At 34.0% G+C, this 6,000-nt stretch overlaps 1 pseudogene; it reads right to left on the bottom strand.

Annotated features, from left to right (window-relative positions):
- Positions 1-869: 869 nt before the first annotated feature.
- LOC115433906 (nidogen-1-like) overlaps positions 870-6,000 on the bottom strand; it is a 32,154-nt pseudogene continuing 27,023 nt past the window's right edge.

Here is a 6,000-nt window from a genome sequence, read left to right as displayed (position 1 = left end):
AATCCATACTTTATACATTTAGATACTTCTGTTTATTATAATAACACAGAAAACAGTGTATAATTACAGAGAATATACTTTATTTGATAAAACTTTTTAAAAATGGTTGTGTTCAGCTCAGAAAAACCAAAACCTGAAATGCAGTGAAATAAAATGAGTCAAACCACAGATTTTTAAAGAGTTTGAAAAGTTTTTCATTAACTGTTTTTTTTTTTTAATCAAAGAAAAACTGCAGTTTATATAGTGGAATGTTTGTTTATTCTTGTTAATTTAGTTTTATTATTATTACTTACATACTAATGTTACTTGTACTACTATATTGTTACTATTACAATTATCACATTATTGATTATCATTATTAGTTCTGTCATGACATTATATATTATAATTAAAACATAACTTTAATATTACTTATGACAACTATATATGTGTATAGTTCAGATTGTAATATGCATTAGTTATTATTATTACTGATATTAGTACTAATATTAATATTTTCTAATGTGCTATTGTCTGTTGTTTTTTTCCACTACTGTTTTTATAGTTGTTACTATTTTTTGTTCCTTTTGTTTTATATTTCATATATTTATATTCAGTCTTTGTTGAACATTAATTTCCTGAGGCTCTGCTCAAGGGATAAATAAAGTTCTAATCTGATCTAATTGTAGCTGGTTTAATGAAAGATTTTGTTAATGTTTTTTTTTCCAAAATCCTCCTTAAACAGTCAGAAAACCTCTGAACATGACCCTGAGGGGGGTGTTATGGCGGTGTTATGTCGCCCCCTGATGGCGCCTCTGTGTCCTGCAGTGACCTCTGACCTCCACCAGGTGTCACTGTGATGCTGTTGAAGCCACAAACTCAGACTCAAACCTGTTAGAAAAAGGTTTATTTCAGTTCCTGGATGGAATTCATCCACTGACCGACACAACAGACATGAGATGACGTCATGCAAATCTGGTACAAAGTTCACATTAAATTATTATTTATCCCTTGAGCTTCATCCTGGGTTCATGTGCATCCGGGAAACCAGTAAACATGTTTGTGTTTGTATTTACAGTTCTATAAAAACAAAGGCAAAGGTGAGTGGGAAGCAGAACGCTGAGGTTCGATGCAGCTTTCAGCGGCGTTTTCAGCAGCGATACGATCATATACATGCATACGATCATATTCATGCATACGATTGTATACATGTATACATTTATATTCATGTATACGTTCATATTCATGTATAAGATCATATCACATCAGTAGCCGCCATTGCGTTACACGCAGTCCACGCCCACGACGTTGTCCGGACACGTACAGGTGCGTCCGGTGGGTGTGGCTAAACAAAGGCGGGTACAGCCCCCATTGTTGACGGAGCAGTAGTTTTGTCCTGAAGAAGAAAAAAAAAAGAGATGAAACAGACGTAAAACAAACAAATACAGAAAAAAAGAGTTCAAACCTCAGATTACAGCAAATATTTTATCATATATTTGTATTTTATTATAGATAGATATTTTATTAAACATATTGATATTTTGCTATATATATGTATATTTTATTATATACGTGTGTATTTTATTCTATGATTCAGTGTACAGTTGTATAGCGGTATAGACTTTTCCATTGAACTTCAAACTGTGTGAATATAAGTTGTGCATAAAAATTTGCTGAATGGAAAAACGATAATTCCACCAGATAATATTGGCTTATTTTAAGAAAACTTGACAAGTGCAATTTTCTGCACTGGCTTTAATTTGACTTTAACCCAATAATGAGTTAAATTTTCTTCGTTTTCTCAAGGGGCCTTCTGTGTTCAGTTCAGAAAATCCCAAACCTGCGTCACTATGGATGAACTCTGTCTGAACTTCTGTTCAACTGTCAGTTTTATCTGTGTTCTGTCCATTTTAAAGAACATATAAAAGTATATTTAGTACATGCAAACTCATGTTTGTGACAAATAGTTTGTTTCTAAATCAGGAGGAGAAACAGGAAGAACTCACTTTACCTTCTGTCAAACACAGATTCACTTCAACTTAAAGAAACTCCAGATGTGGGAGGCCACGCCCCCAAACCCCCCTGCCCCGCCCCACCCCCCCATCCCTGTCCTCCCCCAGATCCACATTCCGGGCCTTATCTGAGGAGGAGGACGAGGCCTGGAGCTGCTCTGGAACATTACTCACCCCAAAAACAGGCCCAGGTCCAAGAGAGAAGACCCAGGGTTCTGGTTTGACTAAATATGAAAAACTGTGTGTGTGCGTGTGAGAGTGTGTGTGTGTGTGTGTGTTTGTGGGGGGGGTCAACACATATAAACCCCTCCCCTCCATCCATTATGCACATCACAAAGAAGAGCAATAACGTCAAAAATCCACTATTTTTTAAAAGCAAATGAAACTGAAATTCATGGATTAAGAAAAGAAATAATGTAAGTTTCTATAAAATGAACGTTTACAGATCGAAACTGAAAAGTACGAACTACAATAAAACACGTTTGATCAAATGGAGTGAATCTGTGGAATGGTTTAAAGAAAGATTAGAACAAAGAATGGTGTAGAGAAAGAATAAAAAAGAACAGTCTAGAGAAAGAACAGAAGAAAGAACAGTTTAAAGAATAGAAGAAAGAACGGTTTAGAGAAAGAACAGAAGCAAGAACAGTTTAGAGAAAGAAGAGAGAATGGTTTAGAGAAAGAAGAGAATGGTTTAGAGAAAGAAGAGAATGGTTTAGAGAAAGAAGAGAAGAAAGAACAGTTTAGAGAAAGAGCAAAAGAAAGAACGGTTTAGAGAAAGAAGAGAAGAAAGAACAGTTTAGAGAAAGAAGAGAAGAAAGAACAGTTTAGAGAAAGAAGAGAAGAAAGAACAGTTTAGAGAAAGAAGAGAAGAAAGAACAGTTTAGAGAAAGAAGAGAAGAAAGAACAGTTTAGAGAAAGAAGAGAAGAAAGAACAGTTTAGAGAAGAAGAGAAGAAAGAACAGTTTAGAGAAAGAAGAGAAGAAAGAACAGTTTAGAGAAAGAAGAGAAGAAAGAACAGTTTAGAGAAAGAAGAGAGAACGGTTTAGAGAAAGAAGAGAACGGTTTAGAGAAAGAAGAGAGAACAGTTTAGAGAAAGAAGAGAAGAAAGAACGGTTTAGAGAAAGAAGAGAAGAAAGAACGGTTTAGAGAAAGAAGAGAAGAAAGAACGGTTTAGAGAAAGAAGAGAAGAAAGAACAGTTTAGAGAAAGAAGAGAGAATGGTTTAGAGAAAGAAGAGAAGAAAGAACAGTTTAGAGAAAGAAGAGAGAATGGTTTAGAGAAAGAATAGAAGAAAGAACAGTTTAGAGAAAGAAGAGAAGAAAGAACGGTTTAGAGAAAGAAGAGAATGGTTTAGAGAAAGAAGAGAATGGTTTAGAGAAAGAAGAGAATGGTTTAGAGAAAGAAGAGAAGAAAGAACAGTTTAGAGAAAGAAGAGAAGAAAGAACAGTTTAGAGAAAGAGCAAAAGAAAGAACGGTTTAGAGAAAGGAGAGAAGAAAGAACAGTTTAGAGAAAGGAGAGAAGAAAGAACAGTTTAGAGAAAGAAGAGAAGAAAGAACAGTTTAGAGAAAGAAGAGAGAACGGTTTAGAGAAAGAAGAGAGAACAGTTTAGAGAAAGAAGAAAGAACAGTTTAGAGAAAGAAGAAAGAACAGTTTAGAGAAAGGAGAGAAGAAAGAACAGTTTAGAGAAAGAAGAGAAGAAAGAACAGTTTAGAGAAAGAAGAGAAGAAAGAACAGTTTAGAGAAAGAAGAGAGAACGGTTTAGAGAAAGAAGAGAGAACAGTTTAGAGAAAGAAGAGAAGAAAGAACAGTTTAGAGAAAGAAGAGAAGAAAGAACAGTTTAGAGAAAGAAGAGAAGAAAGAACAGTTCAGAGAAAGAAGAGAAGAAAGAACAGTTTAGAGAAAGAAGAGAAGAACAGTTTAGAGAAAGAAGAGAAGAAAGAATGGTTTAGAGAAAGAAGAGAAGAAAGAATGGTTTAGAGAAAGGAGAGAATGGTTTAGAGAAAGAATAGAAGAAAGAATGGTTTAGAGAAAGGAGAGAATGGTTTAGAGAAAGAATAGAAGAAAGAATGGTTTAGAGAAAGAAGAGAATGGTTTAGAGAAAGAATAGAAGAAAGAATGGTTTAGAGAAAGAAGAAAGAATGGTTTAGAGAAAGAAGAGAGAATGGTTTAGAGAAAGAAGAGAGAATGGTTTAGAGAAAGAAGAGAAGAAAGAACAGTTTAGAGAAAGAAGAGAAGAAAGAATGGTTTAGAGAAAGAAGAGAAGAAAGAATGGTTTAGAGAAAGGAGAGAATGGTTTAGAGAAAGGAGAGAAGAAAGAACAGTTTAGAGAAAGAAGAGAAGAAAGAACAGTTTAGAGAAAGAAGAGAGAACAGTTTAGAGAAAGAAGAAAGAACAGTTTAGAGAAAGAAGAGAAGAAAGAACAGTTTAGAGAAAGAAGAGAAGAAAGAACAGTTTAGAGAAAGAATAGAAGAAAGAATGGTTTAGAGAAAGGAGAGAAGAAAGAACAGTTTAGAGAAAGAAGAGAAGAAAGAACAGTTTAGAGAAAGAAGAGAGAACGGTTTAGAGAAAGAAGAGAGAACGGTTTAGAGAAAGAAGAGAGAACGGTTTAGAGAAAGAAGAGAAGAAAGAACTGTTTAGAGAAAGAAGAGAAGAAAGAACGGTTTAGAGAAAGAAGAGAAGAAAGAACGGTTTAGAGAAAGAAGAGAAGAAAGAACGGTTTAGAGAAAGAAGAGAAGAAAGAACGGTTTAGAGAAAGAACAGAAGCAAGAACAGTTTAGAGAAAGAAGAGAGAATGGTTTAGAGAAAGAAGAGAAGAAAGAACAGTTTAGAGAAAGAAGAGAAGAAAGAACAGTTTAGAGAAAGAAGAGAAGAAAGAACAGTTTAGAGAAAGAAGAGAAGAAAGAACAGTTTAGAGAAAGAAGAGAAGAAAGAACAGTTTAGAGAAAGAAGAGAGAACGGTTTAGAGAAAGAAGAGAGAACGGTTTAGAGAAAGAAGAGAGAACGGTTTAGAGAAAGAAGAGAGAACAGTTTAGAGAAAGAAGAGAAGAAAGAACGGTTTAGAGAAAGAAGAGAAGAAAGAATGGTTTAGAGAAAGAAGAGAAGAAAGAACAGTTTAGAGAAAGAAGAGAATGGTTTAGAGAAAGAAGAGAGAATGGTTTAGAGAAAGAAGAGAAGAAAGAACAGTTTAGAGAAAGAATAGAGAATGGTTTAGAGAAAGAATAGAAAACAATTTAGAGAAAGAAAAAAGAACGTTTAGAGAAAGAAGAGAAGAAAGAACGGTTTAGAGAAAGAAGAGAAAGAACAGTTTAGAGAAAGAAGAGAGAATGTTTAGAGAAAGAATAGAAGAAGAACAGTTTAGAGAAAGAAGAAGAGAGAACGGTTTAGAGAAAGAAGAGAAGAAAGAACGGTTTAGAGAAGAAGAAAGAAAGAACGGTTTAGAGAAAGACGAAAAGAACGTTTAGAGAAGAAGAAAAAGAACAGTTTAGAGAAAGAGAGAAGAAAGAACAGTTTAGAGAAAGAAGAGAAAAAGAACAGTTTAGGGAAAGAGAGAAGAAGAACAGTTTAGAGAAAAAGAAGAGAACGGTTTAGAGAAAGAAGAGAAGAAAGAACATTTTAGAAAGAATAGAAAGAAAGAACAGTTAGAGAAAGAAGAGAAAGAACGTTTTAGAGAAAGAAAGAAAAGAACGGTTTAGAGAAAGAAGAAAGAACAGTTTAGAGAAAGAAGAAAGAAAGAACAGTTTAGAAGAAAGAAGAATGGTTAGAGAAAGAAGAGAAAGAACAGTTTAGAGAAAGAAGAGAAGAAAGAACAGTTTAGAGAAAGAAGAGAAGAACAGTTTAGAGAAGAAGAGAAGAAAGAAAGTTTAGAGAAAGAGATGGTTTAGAAAAGAAGAAGAAAGAACAGTTTTAGAGAAAGAAGAAGAATGGTTTAGAGAAAGAAGAGAAGAAGAACAGTTTAGAAAGAAAGAAGAAGAAAGAACAGTTTAGAGAAAGAATAGAAGAAAGACAGTTT

Source organism: Sphaeramia orbicularis, chromosome 15 (assembly GCF_902148855.1).
Source record: "Sphaeramia orbicularis chromosome 15, fSphaOr1.1, whole genome shotgun sequence".
Taxonomy (NCBI): Eukaryota; Metazoa; Chordata; class Actinopteri; order Kurtiformes; family Apogonidae; genus Sphaeramia; species Sphaeramia orbicularis.
Note: the sequence above shows the minus strand (reverse complement) of the source record. Positions and strands in the feature narration are given on the sequence as shown.